The sequence below is a fragment of the Eurosta solidaginis genome, unplaced genomic scaffold (assembly GCF_040869045.1).
Source record: "Eurosta solidaginis isolate ZX-2024a unplaced genomic scaffold, ASM4086904v1 ctg00001058.1, whole genome shotgun sequence".
In the NCBI taxonomy this organism is placed as follows: Eukaryota; Metazoa; Arthropoda; class Insecta; order Diptera; family Tephritidae; genus Eurosta; species Eurosta solidaginis.
Window position 1 is genome coordinate 678,951 of NW_027136901.1, and position 17,051 is coordinate 696,001.

The following is a 17,051-nucleotide window of genomic DNA, read 5'->3' on the forward strand; positions in this document are numbered from 1 at the left end:
GAGCGATAATTTTTGAGATAGTTATTAAAACTGTTTAAAGGTTGTCAAACGTTGTTTCTCGTTGTATATCCTTTAATTCTAGAGTTAAATTGATAAATAACGTGTACGAATTTGTTTAACGCATTTGTTTTGGTTACTCGACGTCTCCGTTCTCGTGTAGCCTACATATTGCGTTTTTTTTTAATTCGCTTGCCGGGCTAAAGGTTAGCATGTTTAAAATACGTAAGTCGTTTTGTTCATCAAATTTAAGTAGATAACTCATCAGTTGTTTGCATCAGAGCGATAATTTTTGAGATAGTTATTAAAACTGTTTAAAGGTTGTCAAACGTTGTTTCTCGTTGTATATCCTTTAATTCTAGAGTTAAATTGATAAATAACGTGTACGAATTTGTTTAACGCATTTGTTTTGGTTACTCGACGTCTCCGTTCTCGTGTAGCCTACATATTGCGTTTTTTTTTTAATTTGCTTACCGGGCTAAAGGTTAGCATGTTTAAAATACGTAAGTCGTTTTGTTCATCAAATTTAAGTAGATAACTCATCAGTTGTTTGCATCAGAGCGACAATTTTTGAGATAGTTATTAAAACTGTTTAAAGGTTGTCAAACGTTGTTTCTCGTTGTATATCCTTTAATTCTAGAGTTATATTGATAAATAACGTGTACGAATTTGTTTAACCCATTTGGTTTGGTTACTCGACGTCTCCGTTCTCGTGTATCCTACATATTGCGTTTTTTTTTAATTTGCTTACCGGGCTAAAGGTTAGCATGTTTAAAATACGTAAGTCGTTTTGTTCATCAAATTTAAGTAGATATCTCATCAGTTGTTTGCATCAGAGCGACAATTTTTGAGATAGTTATTAAAACTGTTTAAAGGTTGTCAAACGTTGTTTCTCGTTGTATATCCTTTAATTCTAGAGTTAAATTGATAAATAACGTGTACGAATTTGTTTAACGCATTTGTTTTGGTTACTCGACGTCTCCGTTCTCGTGTAGCCTACATATTGGGTTTTTTTTTTAATTTGCTTACCGGGCTAAAGGTTAGCATGTTTAAAATACGTAAGTCGTTTTGTTCATCAAATTTAAGTAGATAACTCATCAGTTGTTTGCATCAGAGCGACAATTTTTGAGATAGTTATTAAAACTGTTTAAAGGTTGTCAAACGTTGTTTCTCGTTGTATATCCTTTAATTCTAGAGTTAAATTGATAAATAACGTGTACGAATTTGTTTAACGCATTTGTTTTGGTTACTCGACGTCTCCGTTCTCGTGTAGCCTACATATTGCGTTTTTTTTTTAATTTGCTTACCGGGCTAAAGGTTAGCATGTTTAAAATACGTAAGTCGTTTTGTTCATCAAATTTAAGTAGATAACTCATCAGCTGTTTGCATCAGAGCGATAATTTTTGAGATAGTTATTAAAAATGTTTAAAGGTTTTCAAACGTTGTTTCTCGTTGTATATCCTTTAATTCTAGAGTTAAATTGATAAATAACGTGTACGAATTTGTTTAACGCATTTGTTTTGGTTACTCGGCGTCTCCGTTCTCGTGTAGCCTACATATTGCGTTTTTTTTTAATTTGCTTACCGGGCTAAAGGTTAGCATGTTTAAAATACGTAAGTCGTTTTGTTCATCAAATTTAAGTAGATAACTCATCAGTTGTTTGCATCAGAGCGACAATTTTTGAGATAGTTACTAAAACTGTTTAAAGGTTGTCAAACGTTGTTTCTCGTTGTATATCCTTTAATTCTAGAGTTAAATTGATAAATAACGTGTACGAATTTGTTTAACGCATTTGTTTTGGTTACTCGACGTCTCCGTTCTCGTGTAGCCTACATATTGCGTTTTTTTTTTAATTTGCTTACCGGGCTAAAGGTTAGCATGTTTAAAATACGTAAGTCGTTTTCTTCATCAAATTTAAGTAGATAACTCATCAGTTGTTTGCATCAGAGCGATAATTTTTGAGATAGTTATTAAAACTGTTTAAAGGTTGTCAAACGTTGTTTCTCGTTGTATATCCTTTAATTCTAGAGTTAAATTGATAAATAACGTGTACGAATTTGTTTAACGCATTTGTTTTGGTTACTCGACGTCTCCGTTCTCGTGTAGCCTACATATTGCGTTTTTTTTTTTAATTTGCTTACCGGGCTAAAGGTTAGCATGTTTAAAATACGTAAGTCGTTTTGTTCATCAAATTTAAGTAGATAACTCATCAGTTGTTTGCATCAGAGCGACAATTTTTGAGATAGTTAACCGAGTACGTGTTGTCGACCTCATAACCGAGAAGGGTCAAGTCAGACGACCTTTGGTCAAACTGATCCTTCTTCCTACGGAGACAAACTGTGAGAGGACCACGTGCTCCTCTTAACAATCCCTCCACTCTTCCACATACCTCCTTTCAGCATGAACACTTGTGGTGTGTCGCAAACTCGGCACGGGAGTGGAGGCACCACAATTGCGTTTGGTTTAAATTTAAATGAAAAGAAAAAAGAGGCGAGATATATTCCTCGTTATAATAATTTCTTTATTATAGTGCAAAATTAAATTTGAACAATAATTACCTTTTTGTAATAAAATGTGGCGGGGCTCCTCGGACGGTGTTGTAGTTCGCTCAACGATCGCTGGAAAAGTAGACGGTTGCCTTGTCGAGGAAAACCGTTGAACCGCGGAAAAAGTCTCCGGTTTTAAGGGGAAGCTGCCCCACATAGTTGTACCGGCATACATGTATATGTGTACGGACAACATAACCCTATCTATGTACACATATACATGCAGGTGGGCGAACTAGGGGTCGATAAAGTGGTGCTATTAGGGTGGCGCAAATTAAGAAGAATTTAGGCTTCGGGCCTAAACATGCCGGCCCCCTTGCGATACGCAACAGCCCAGACTCCGCCCGAGCGTCCCCGGCCACGATTTGTCTTAAAACTAGATTCTAAAATTAAATGGTGCGCGCCGGATGGCGCGACGGCATCCTCCTTGCCTTCGCCGTGACCTAGAGCTAGGAAGATAGAAAAAAAATTAATGGAAACCGTAACATATATTTCTTGCCATTTATATAAAACTTCATTTATTTCGGGAAAATACAATATACATGTATAAGCTTATCATCAGCTAACTAACTCTAAATAGCCATTGAGAAATATCAGATCGGGTGGGTCCCGGAGAGTACCCACCCGAAGATCGTGCTTTGCGCGAGCAGCGATCCGAAGGATGGTGGCAATGTGCCCGACGTCATGATTTCGGCGTAGACGTTGCCGCCTAGGACGAGGCGAATTGGGGTGGACGCATAAAAGTGGGGGTCCGCAAGACGGATGTGCTCGTAAGGAGCCGCGACGCTGGGGTCGACGTTGTACGTTGGACTGACGCGCCTGAACTCGAGGACGCAGACTGCGTGAGTCGTCACCGTCTTACTCTGCCCATGTTTACCTCTAAAACGAATAAAACAGCCGGTTTCGCCGTCGGCGTTGGTTGTCGGCAGGGCTAACTCTCGCGCCAGCCTGCGGTCGATCGTTGTGCGGGGGGAACATGCGTCTATGAGTGCACGAATGAAGTGCAGACGCCCTCCGGCTTCCACCTTCACGATCGCAGTCGGCGCCAGAGCAGCCATGGGCCGAAGAGTTGGGCCGGCTGAGGCGCGGGCTGGAATGACCCCGTTCCGGAAGGAACTGTGTTGGGGTAGCTGGCGCGGCCGAGTGGCCAGTCTACCGTCTCGATGGTCTTTCTTCACGTGTCGTATCTCGTGTAGCTGGCGCGGCCGAGGGGCCAGTCTACGATCGCGCGTTGGTCGATGTGCTTGCGTTCGTTGTTTCGTAGGTGGGCGGAACGGCCGTGATTCCGCTCCACTTTTTCCTCGTCGCTCGTGTGCTAATAGGGGTCGGAACGGCCGTGGGTCCGATCCCCTAGTGTCGGAATTTACTATATGGGAGCCCGCTCCACTCCCGGATGGCAGTTGTGGTTCTTCTGCAAAGGCCGACTCGGACGCGTGGAGAGACAGCGCCTCATCCATCATCCCGTCGTCCACCTCTTCCATCGTAGGCATCCGCTCATATCCTTCTCCCTCTTCTTCCATGACTAGCTGGTACCAGCTCTTCGGCGGCTCTGGCTCGGACGACAAGTCCTCCATGGAAAGGTGCAGCGTGGTATGATGATTGCTACCACATCTTCGGCACCTTCCTTTGCTAGTGCAGTCTTTGGCACGATGTACCATTGACAGGCAGTTTTGGCAGTACTTGGCCTTTATAATTTCGCGCAGTCGTTGCAGCGGCGACTTCGCGCGGTAAATCGGGCATGACCTGATTGGGTGTTTCGCGTCGCATAAGTGGCACGGCTTTGGGTAACGAGCGGCCTGGCGCTCAGTCCTCCTTCTTAGCGAAGCGTAACGAGTCATTCTATTGAGAGTATGGAAGAAAATAAAGGAAACTCGTTGAGTTGTTATGATTGTGTCACGCTTTCGGTGGCGAGTAAGCCCCAATTCTATTATCGGCGCTTTTGAAATTTCGCGCGTGAGTAGGGTTAAAACATGTCTAAAGGCTTACGAGAATATATTCATCTCGCGTTCGTTATGTGCGTTGCTTCTTTCCCCGCACGTTATGTGCCTGGGTCATTAGTGCCTTATTCTGTTTAATTTTGTGTCATCCGGTAGCGCTTCAGCTAGTCAGGCATACTAGTGCTGCAGAATAATTGACATTTAAGTTGTTTGGTACTCACATTTTGGTACCGAACCGGGTAGAGAGTGTTTGATGTGGGATCTTTCGAGTCGTCGTTATTTGTGTTGTTGGTGCTAAAAACCGACAACTTTCCTGCCCGCCACAAAAAAAAATGTTTGGACGGCAAAATTGTATGCTATATAAAGAACAAAGATAAAATCTTCGTTTTGGACGCGGTGAAAAATTTTTCGAATGAGCCATTCTTTTGTATTTCCCTTCGATTATTTGTTCAGCTTTTCCCAATTACGCTTGTAGTCCTGTGTTATTGATGGTCTTTACTAAAAAGCACGGTTCCAGAAGGGTAGTTGGCTCCGATACCGATTTGCCAGAAACGGGTTTTTGGGTACCCGTTTGCATCTTCTTATGCATCCCTAATACAATGTACATTTAAAACTCGGCATATATATGTACATACGTTGGTACAAGTATATGGGCAGTCAGTGCACGGACTTTACCGCATTGGTAGATTGACGTACCTTTTTGATCCATTTTCATTTTCTACTACTTTTACGACTTCTGCTACCAAAACTAAGATTCTACCAATATTTCAGTATTTTCGCGCTGAAAACGTATACTGCATTGCAGTATTGAATTGCCGAGCCCACCAACTAATCTTAGGAGGGGATACTGATTAAAGCAGTCAATTTTGAAAAACTTTGTGAACAACTTTAAACAAGAAGTAAATTTTTGATGAGATAAATAGCCCTTTTTTTTGAATAATTTGAAGCAAAAAAGTTTTACGCAAACGATAACATGCCGAAATCGGTTATTTTGTGGCAGTATTTTTGGTATTTTGGGATATTGTTGTTGTGATTAGACATTTTGGTGCATGTTTATCAGTATCTCACACTCATGATACAGGAAAAAAGTGAGTACCGTATAGGCATAAGCTATGTAGGTATATACAAATGTACATGTAATTTTGTCTTGTTAACATGTTTTAAAGTGTCATTTCCATGAAATGCGCGTTATTTGTTTTACAAGACATTATTAATTGTTTGGTACAAATATGAACTGTAGCTTTTGTTTTCTTGGTAAAAACTACCAACTACTACTATTTCCATTTTAGAATTCCGCTCACTGGTACCAGCATACCAACGGCAAAGGCAAAGAAAAAAACGCACATTCATACATACCCGTGTATAGAATGTAAAATTCCTATGAATTGAAACAACGGGAAATGTATCCCGTGATTTTCCGTTCTTTCATTTCATTTTTTACTACGACGTGGCCTGGAGTAATAACGCATAAAAAATTAACGTTGCTAGCTTAGACATTATGGGCAAGCCAAGAGGTCTTCGCACAGCCAGGAAGCATGTGAATCATCGCCACGATCAGCGTTGGGCTGATAGGGATTACAAAAAGGCGCATTTGGGAACACGATGGAAGGCTAATCCTTTTGGTGGAGCATCTCATGCCAAACGCATTGGATGACTTTTGCCCTCTATAAATTTTTCAATGAAATCACCAAGCAAAGTCTTAAGTATATCAGTACAATATTCTAATTCTGATTGCAGTGTGACCATAATCAGGGAAGCCACATTGACCCGCTCACGCACAGAAAAATAGCGACTGGAATCCAATGCTCGTATGAATAGCAGTAAAAAAAAAAAATTTTATTCAACAGGCGTAGACCTTTCTCTTTACGTAATAGTTCGGGCCGCTCCCATTGCAATACGATGTGGTCCTCGTGATTTGGAAAAAGAATTTTCATGGCACATGTACGATCGTCTAAAAATGGTATTCCACCAGATGTTAGATCCCCAGTTAAGTCAGTCATGTCAGTTTGAAGTTCAGCAATTGCTTTCTTGCATTCTGCCGCGACTCTTAAGTTCTAATATAGCCATTTGTTTTTGCATATTTAGTAAAATTCGAATCGATTCTGATGTATTTTTTGGTTTTTTTTTTTTTTACGCAGCCAGAAGTGCAACAAAAATCATGACTATAACTACCACCGATGAATAATAGAAGATTCTTACTTAAGTCATGCATCATATTTGGGGATGCATAGCTAAGTATTCCTGTCCGATATTCCAAAGACTGACCAATATGGACAATGTCTTCTGGTCCTGATTCATTGTGGGGTTCAGTGGCTGACTCTAGTGGCGGGCGACAAGTCGATTGTTGAAGTGATAATGAAGGTATATTGCAAAGGCCTTTACATTATTAAAATTACATTTATTAAAATATATTGGATTGGGATAAAGCTCGAAATTATTTTTATGTTTACTAGAGAGATTTTGAACTTGCAAAACATTATCCATTAAGAATCCATGTTTAAGAAGCCCTGGACTTTCAGCAGCAAGAACGTCGTTATCGGTGTCAATTACAGGTGAGTAGCATATCATATCTGTAGCTGCCTCAACCTTGCACTGACTATTTATAGCAAACGTACATTTTTGGGCTCTGAATATCGTTGAATTGAGTTCCCGTCACTGAAATTTCAATTCCGCCAGCGGGTATGCCTCGGGGAACTTTTAATTGTCCTCTAGGGCCCGAAAAGACCTGCTCAAGTTGGGGAGCAAGAACGTATTTAAAGTTGTATTCGCTGAATTCACGTTGCCCATTGTCAAATAACATTTTCAGTCGCCCTTCAACGATACCTGGTGAAGGAGCTGTACGACATACTGCTTGTGTAACATCGAAGCTTAATATCTCGCAGGGCAAATGACCGTTGACAAAAACTTGTATTCTCGCCTGCCTTTAAATACTCGATTCTGCATTTAAATACTTTCCAATTAGCCGAAGAACCTTTTGCTAGCCACTTTAATAAATATTTTGCACAATTCGAATAATAAAAAAATTGAATGCACTAGAAATGAAGAGCGAACTGTGCGGCTCAGCCCGGCAAAGTAGTGTGTTATATGGAGAATTCCTTAAGAAAAGTGGGAAGGGAGTTCATACACATTGTTTGTATTTATCCTCTGGCTTAAACAAAGTGGTAAGGATAATGAGGGAATACTTGGGTTTCTGCCTAGTGATATTGCAGCGGAACGTAAACGCGTTGCAACAATTCAATGCATCTACTGTGGTAATATGCGTGCGAATATTGTCTGCTGAAAAGTGCGTTGCTATCGAAACTTTCATATGATATGTGGCAGTGATAATGGTGCTATGAATCAATTTCTATATACATTTCGGTCATTTTGTGATCGACATGTACGAAAAGTACCTACTCGTCCAAAACCCACAGAAAATTGTTATATTTGTTATGAGAGCCTTTTCGCTGAAAGTAAAACGTTTTAGAGCTGTAAATATTATACGTGCCCCATGCTGTAAAAATGGTTGGTTTCACAAGTATTGTCTGCAAAAATTCGCCAAAAGTTCTGGGTATTTCTTCAAATGTCCGCTCTGTAATGACTGTGAGAAGTTAAAAGCGCATATGTCGTTCTGGGGTATTTTCGCATACGACAAAGACGCTGAATGGGAGTTGGTGCCCAATGCGTTTGCAGACTTGCTAGAAAGACCCAGAGTATGTAGCGTAGAGATTTGCCATAACAAGCGTGGACGGGAACAGCAACTACAACAAATCCCTTAGTTTATTGTACAACATGTGGATCAGTGGCTGTACATCGCAGTTGTGTGCGCGACCAGAGCAATACATTTGATTGTGAAAATTGTATACAAATACTTTCTAATGCAGATAGTGGGCGAGAAAGTTTAAGCTCACAACAACAAAATGACAGTCAAGACAATGAATGTTCTCACATTGTACAGGATACTGAAAACTTAGATATTGATGTATGCGACAGTAATAGCTAGGTTGAGATAAATAAAAATACTCAAGAAAATGGCGATGTTTCTCCTGTTAAAGATAACATACTTAGACGGCGTCAGGCTGGCGAAGATGAGGAAGTTATAATACCTCATAACTCGTACAAAAGTGAAACAGCTAAACTACATGTAAATAAAGCAGAGAGAAGTGAAATTGTAGGAGAAACTAACACACTAAATTGTAATATTAATGAGGTCATAAACACAAAATGAACTGCAGTAAAACTGTGAAATTTAGGTGTATTGTTACCGATAGTGACTATAGTGGTGATGAAGGTCTTGTAGACACAGCTGACTCGAGGAAGCATGTGAAGGCAACCCGTACAAGGATTTCAACAACGCAAACACAAACCCATGATATACATAACATTACAACTTGTATTGCGCAACGCACGCGTCGCAAGTCAATGGCTTTTCGACCACCTTCGCTCGATGAACCACTTACTAATTCCACTGATGATGTTTAAGATGATGCTAGTATCAGGATTAACTCCTATACAGCACCCAAAAGCTATCAGGTTTTTCAATATGATGATGACGAAAATGAGTACCCCCAGAAACAGGGCCATATTGCGGCGTGAAATTTGTAATTTTTGGTTCCACGAATTCATAGTCTTCCCACTTATACCAGCAATTCGTATTCCCGAATAAATATCGGTGACAATTTTACCTAAATTTATTCCACGTATTGTGATATTTGTACCACCTTCCCATGGACCAGTTTGCGGATAAAACGAATGAATTTCAGGATTAGGGCACGTTTCCATACGATTTAGCCAATCAGTTTTTCCTTCGTTATTTTTGTTGCACTATTCTTCTACTTCACACGTAATTGTAGATGAATAATCATCTACGTTCGCATTTGTATACGTTCACGCTCTTCATCTTCTACCTACCCTCAGCAAGCAGGTGATTAAATTCTGAATTTCCCCTTGTACCAATACCCAGTGGGTTACTCTTTCTGACCAAATAATGAGTTATCATATAATTTAAGCGACAAGGCTAGTCAGATATGACTCCTCGTAATGTTCAAAAAACTGAATATATAAAGTTTTCCAATCACCCTGGTGGAATCCTCTTCGCATCTAATGTGGTTACTTTAGGTGATTGAAACTCTTCAATCATTTTCCATTCAGCATTCTGAATCGTGGCTGACTATCTTTGACTACTATTAAGATGATGAGCGTTCTAGAGGGTCTGTTATCGTTTGTTCTTGTTTGTTTTTTTCATCAACGACATAAGTAGTTACTTTTTATTTGCAAATTATTTAATCTAAAAGCATAAGGAATTTAACCCTGCTAATATCTGGGGCAGATGAGTTTCCTCATCCGCGGTAGGCTTGCGATGTGCCTCGTTGCGCGGCAACGAGTGCCGCTGATTTCTGTGGCAGAGCGGTGCGCCCTTCTGCGTTAGGCTTTTTTGTTGTCCTCGTTATGGGATAGCGAGTGAATTTGGGTTTGCTTTGTAAGCTTAAGAATAGAATGGCCTGAGTCCCTTTAGGTTCTGTGGCAGATAGAGTATCTGCGTTAGGTTATTGGTCGGCCTCGTATCGCGTGAACGTGAGCTGGGGTTGACTTTTGGAAAATGTGAAGACGAGGGTGATTTTTTTTTGATTTTTCTGAAAGGAGGTATGTGGAAGAGTGGAGGGATTGTTAAGAGGAGCACGTGGTCCTCTCACAGTCTGTCTCCGTAGGAAGAAGGATCAGTTTGACCAAAGGTCGTCTGACTTGACCCTTCTCGGTTATGAGGTCGACAACACGTACTCGGTTATCTTCGCCGGGGTGTACGTTGACGACTCTACCTAACCTCCATTCGTTGGGAGATAAATTGTTCTCTTTGAGGACAGCGAGATCTCCCACTTTTATATTTTCCTTGGGATGCTTCCACTTCACTCGTTTTTGGAGTTCAGATAAATATTCGGTTTTCCATCGCCGGCAGAAGGTTTGATGGAGGGCCTTGAGCTTCTGCCATCTATTTAGCATGGAGGCAGGGCTTTCGTTCGCATCCGGTTCTGGCGGCGCCATAAGATGGCTGCCCGTGAGGAAATGTCCTGGGGTTAGTGGCTCCAGGTCCGTTGGGTCATTGGACGCCGGGCTGAGAGGCCGCGAATTTAGGCATGCCTCGATCCGGCACAAAAGGGTTTGGAACTCCTCAATGGTATATTTATGGAGAGAAGCGACCTTTTTGAAGTGGCTTTTGAAGCTCTTCACTCCCGCTTCCCACAGGCCGCCCATATGCGGAGCGCCGGCGGGGATAAAATGCCAAGTTAATGCTTGATGGCTATACTTGGAGACTGTTTTGTCTCGGCTTTCTGCCAGGAAGGCTTTGAATTCCGATCGTAGAGATCGGGAAGCTCCGACAAAATTCGTACCATTGTCGGAGTAGATGTTTTTTGGACATCCTCTTCTCGCGATAAAACGCGAAAAAGCTGCGAGGAAGAATGGGGTGGTCAGGTCACTAGTGGCCTCTAGGTGGATGGCCTTAGTGGAGAAACAAACAAATAGGCATACGTAGCCTTTGGACAGTCGACATCCCCTACCGCGGTAGCTTTTTATGTCGAAAGGCCCCGCGAAATCTACCCCGGTATTGGTGAACGCGCGAGTAAAAGTAGTACGTTCGCAGGGAAGGGTACCCATAAGTTGGGACTGCGCCTGCTTCCTGTGAAGAATGCAGGTTTTGCAATTGTGGATGATGGCTCTGATCATTGTCTTGACCTTCGGAATCCAATACTGGGTTCGAATAAGGCGGAGCATAAGTTGGTTCTCGCCATGAAGGGAATCATGATGAATCATCATGACTGCAAGGCGAGACAGCTTGCAATTGTAAGGCAAGATGATCGGATGACGCTCGTTGTACGACATGTCTTTTGAGGCCCCTAGACGCCCCCCTGTTCTGATAATATCATCTTTGTCGATGTATGGGTTGAGTGACAGGATTTCACTTTTCCGATCAATAGGTTCCCTATTTGTTAATTGCAAGTATTCCTTACCGTAGGATATTTTCTGACATACTTTTATTAGTGCTTGAGTCGTTGCCTTAATCTCATCGGCTGAGATTGTGCTCGAATTTTCGTGGCATACCGTTTTTGTTTTAGGATGCGTTCTTTTTATAAATCTCCTAACGTAGGATAGGACTCTTAGAGCTCGTGGCAAGTCTGAAAAACGATCGAGTATATCTTCTTGTTCAGCCTGTGTGACGGCATACGACTGTGCTTTCACTTTCTTCTCCTCATATGATGTATGGTAGTCCGTTTCCTGTACTGGCCATTGTATCTTGTCCTCTTGTAACCAAGATGGTCCCTGCCACCACAACGAGTTGTTGACTAATTCACCCGCTGGTAGGCCTCTGCTTCCTAAATCCGCTGGATTTGATTCTGAATCCACATGTAGCCAGTCCTTGCTTCCGACCATGTCGATGATCTTCGTGATGCGGTGTGCGACGAAGGTTGACCAGGAACAAGGCGGTTTCCGTAGCCATGCGAGGACAATGCTGGAATCAGTCCATAGATGAATGGTGATGGGTCCTAATTTGACGCTCCTACAGATTGAGTCAATCATCTCTGCTAGCAATACTGCACCGCAAAGTTCCAGACGTGGGAGGGAGATTGTCTTCACTGGTGCGACTCTGGTTTTTGCCATAAGTAGCTGTGTATAAACATTATTCTCCTTTTTGATGCGCATGTACACGGCTGCTGCATATGCTTTCTCCGACGCGTCACAGAAGCCGTGGATTTCAACCTCGTCTTCTGGTGAGAATTGTACCCAACGTGGTATTCGAATCCTATCTATTTCCGGGTAATCTTGGGTGAAAGTGTTCCACCGCTCCAATGTCGTTGGTGAGACTGGCTCGTCCCACCCTGTGCCTTCTAACCAAATGTTTTGCATAATTATTTTTGCCACTATGACCATTGGGGCAAGCCACCCTAACGGGTCAAAGAGTTTGGCAATAACTGACAGGATCTCTCTTTTTGTTGGCATGTTAGGGTTGTTTAGTGATCCCGCTTTGAAATAAAATAAGTCAGCATGTGCGTTCCACCTTATACCTAATGCTTTCACTGTGCTGGTGTCTTCAAAGGCTAAGAAGTCCTCGCTGAGCAGATCCGATTTCGGGATGTCTTTGAGAACCTCCTCCGAGTTTGATGTCCACTTTCGTAATGGGAACCCTGCCGAATGTAAAACCTGTCGAATTTCGTTTCTTGCCATAATGGTGGAGGTGAGGTTGTGTCCTCCTGCGAGGACGTCATCTACATACATACACTCCCGGAGTATGTTTGATGCTGTGGGATGGGAACTTTGTACATCGTCAGCCAACTGTAACAGCGTCCTTATAGCAAGATAAGGGGCACAATTAACTCCGAAAGTTACCGTTTTTAATTCGTAGGGTCCTATTGGTTCGTTCATGTCTTTTCGAAAAATAATTCGTTGAAATTTGGTATGATTATCGTTCATCCAAATCTGCCTATACATTTTCTCTATATCACTGTTGAAGACGTACCGATAAAGTCTCCAACGAATGATGAGAGTCGGGAGATCTGCTTGGAGTACCGGGCCTGGGAGCAAAACGTCGTTCAGACTTGTACCATTAGCAGTCGGACTTGAAGCGTTGAAAACGACCCGGACTTTAGTAGTTGTGCTTTCCGCCTTTACCACGGCGTGATGGGGCAGGAAATAATTATCAGGGTCATTTGCTGCGACTGTGCCCTTAATTTTGTGCATATGTCCGAGCGTCTGGTATTCTGAAAGTACCCTTATGTATTCATTCCCTAACTCCGGATTTTTCGTTAACCGCCTTTCATTTCGATAGAATTGCGAGCATGCGCGTTTAAGGGACCCTGCTAATTTTCGTTCTTCCGGGTATTCCTGTCTAAATGGGAGTGAAACGACATATCTTCCATCCTCATTTCTCTTTGTGGTTTCTCTATATAATTTTTCACAATATCTGTCATCGTCGCTAGGGCTTTTAATTTTCGGTACATTTTCCAACTCCCAAAAGGCTTTTAGTTGGTTGTCCAACGCGACCTCGTTGTAAAATGACACGTTGCTCTTCGTTGGATTCGGTGTTTCAATACGACCGGTTAGTATCCAACCGAACACTGTCTCTTGGGCCAGAAGTGTATTAAGTACATTCTTTTTTAGACCGCTTAGTATAATTTGGGGATATATATCGCCCCCAAGTATGAGGTCTACATCTTCATTGACGTAGAACCTCTTGTCTGCCAAAACTAAGTCTGGGAACGCCTGCATCGTCATTGTTTCGATATGGCAGGATGGCAGATTCCCAGTTAATTTGGCTAAAATTAGAACAGGAGTAGTCAAGCTAAAGCATGGGTCCTCTGGTGAACGTAGCTTGATGGTGGATGCCTCTTTTAATTGAGCAGATACTGCGTTGGTGATGCCTGAAACTTGGGCATGCATTTTCCTTGCCGGCAAATTGATTCTGCGTTTTAGTCTTTCTGTCATGAAAGAGCATTCGGACCCTGAATCAATTAATGCCCGCGCGGAGAAGTCGGTACCATTATGATGAATGTGTACGCGAGCAGTTCCTAATAGCACGCCTGTGCTGGAATTAGCATGACAGGATTTTACATTCTGGTTCGCAGAAGAATTTGGTTGCCCCGATTCCTGTCTTCTTTGTGCTTGTGCTGAAGTCGACGGGATATTATCCGCGTCTTTGAATGGATTGCGCCTCGTAGGTTGCTGAACTGTATCCGCATGCAGGAGCGTGTGGTGACGAGAGTGGCATTTGGCACAGTTGTACGAACTGGTGCACCTCGTCACTGTGTGTCCTGGGGATAAGCAGTTCAGGCATCCCCCCGTGGATTTGATGAAGTTGATTCTCTCCACTGGGGTCAGATCACAGAATCGGGGACAATTCCGTAACCTGTGTTCAGCTTTGCACATTTTACAAAAAACCCTTGAAGTTGATTTTGAGGTAGGTTTTGATACCTTCGTTTGGAAGGCACCAAGTCTTTTTATGGGGGTTTCGGTTGTATGCCGAGTATTTGATGGCTTTTGTCCCTTTTGGGCGTTAGTGCCAGTGAAGCTAGACACTGTTTCCAGTGTCTGAAACCTATTTGATAGAAATTTGTCCATATCTTCCCATTTAGATATGTCCATTTTGTGGTCTATGCTTTGTTCCCATAGAGCCAGGGTACTTTCCGGTAACTTTGTCGAACACAAATATGTTAGTATTGCATCCCAATTGGATGTGTCGATTTTGTGACACTTGAGGGACGATAGACAATTGTTTATATCGCTATGTAGTTTCTTTAACGCGCTCCCACACTCACTCTCTACCTTCTTTAAATTAAAAAGAATTTGCAATTGCGTGTTGACTAATATACGCTTGTTTTCATACCTTTCGCACAGGTTTTTCCAGGCCATATCGAATCCATCATTTGTCAGAGGGCATTTTTTTACAATATCCTTGGCCTCGCCCTGTGTCTTGTTGTTCAGATGGAACAGTTTTTCCACCCCCTGTAGGTCGGAATTATTTATCTATATGGCCGTAAACAGATCGCGAAAGGTTGGCCATGATAAATAGTCACCTTTGAAAATCTCCGTGTCGCAAGGAGGGAGGCGGATCTTATGCCCGCGAGGTGCGGCTGGGGGTGCTTGCTCAGAGATAGCGCTATTTTCTACTTTTTTAAATTTCTCTGCCTCAGCAGATATTGTGGATAAGCATCGCATATATATTGCGTAGGTAGACATATGTTTTTTCCGGATGGCCAACACATCATTTGCGTCGACATCTTCTGATCCCATCAGTGAGTCAAACACAGACTTAATCTTCTTCCATAAGGCACGCAACTCTTCTTGCTGTATCGCAAGAGTGTGCTCATTATGACTTTCCTCTGGAATAAGGCTGTACTGCTGTTCAAACTCTGAGATTAACTCAGCTGATCGGATATAATTTTCCATTTTCTCAACAAATTATCCCTACCAAACTAAAAACAAATTAATCCTTTTAACAAAAAAATGGAGACAGTGTTTTAAAAGATCGCTTTTATTTAGTTATTTCAGACTTGGCCGACTCGTCTGATATTTTTTTTTTTTTTCAAGGGAAGAATAGGCAATGGTGTAACCTACTCGCCAACCGCACGCAAATTATATATATATGTATATATTGATCTGGCTATTAAATTATAAGGGTCAGACTTGGCCGATTCGTCTGGTTTTCCCACGATAAAAATAAAAACACAACAATGTGGCTTACTCGCCACCCGCACGTAAAATTATATGTATGTATGTATCGGTGTATGTATTAATTTATTTGCAGATTATTTTGTGCCGTAAGACAGGGAGCAGGGGGGAGCAACTCCAATGCGTATTGTGCGAAGCAAAGGGGGCCACTCGCCACTTGAGCGTTCAATTTTATTATAAAAAATAAGTGCGCGCGTTGATATAAAAACTCGACGAAAAGTGTAAAAATTTTATAAAACTCTTGTGCGAAAAGCGACTGTGTGACAAAAATTTATCGAATTAGTGCAAATTAAAGTGAAACAAAGGAATAATGTAAAATTGCCACAATCGAAATGGCGTGAGAATTTTTTATATGGAGGTGAGGTTATGTGCACCTCTTCCTTGTGCTGTGTCCGGTGAGCCTTACCGCTGGTGGGGGGACAGACCAGATAGTCACAAAGAATTTGACCACGTTAGTATTTCGCGTTGCACTTTTTACTTTTCGACACCGAATAGTCTTTTACACTTTTTCGCGGTTAAATTTAATCACTTACGCGTGTGGCACTCAGAATATTTATTTTTATAACCAAAAAAAAAATTGTGGCAAGAAATATATAAACTTACTTAGCAGCTGCGTGAAGTTTGGAGTTGGTTTGCTTGTTATTTGATGCGGCTTGTAAATTCCCAGGTTGTGTACCAAGAAAACTGTATAAATACCACCAAAAATATATCACCAAACGTGTAAAAAGCCGGTATCACGAAGAAGTGTGTGGGTTGTGTATATCACCAAACGGTTGAAGAATACCACCACGATTTATACCAAAATGTTGAGTGTATGTGGGAAGATTTGTTCGAAAATTGTTGATATCACCAAGAAGTGAATGTGATCATCCAAAGATGCAGGATATGTAACGTGGACTGTACTTTATATAGGCGGTGGTTCCTTTTTGTAATAAAATGTGGTGGGGCTCCTCGGACGGTGTTGTAGTTCGCTCAACGATCGCTGGAAAAGTAGACAGTTGCCTTGTCGAGGACAACCGTTGAACCGCGGAAAAAGTCTCCGGTTTTAAGGGGAAGCTTCCCCACATAGTTGTACCGGCATACATGTATATGTGTACGGACAACATAACCCTATCTATGTACACATATACATGCAGGTGGGCGAACTAGGGGTCGATAAAGTGGTGCTATTAGGGTGGCGCAAATTAAGAAGAATTTAGGCTTCGGGCCTAAACATAGTTATTAAAACTGTTTAAAGGTTGTCAAACGTTGTTTCTCGTTGTATATCCTTTAATTCTAGAGTTAAATTGATAAATAACGTGTACGAATTTGTTTAACGCATTTGTTTTGGTTACTCGACGTCTCCGTTCTCGTGTAGCCTACATATTGCGTTTTT

At 41.9% G+C, this 17,051-nt stretch overlaps 1 pseudogene; it reads right to left on the reverse strand.

The window, feature by feature from the left end:
* Positions 1-6,320: 6,320 nt before the first annotated feature.
* On the reverse strand, positions 6,321-12,382 carry LOC137235731 (plexin-A4-like; annotated as a pseudogene).
* Positions 12,383-17,051: the final 4,669 nt, after the last annotated feature.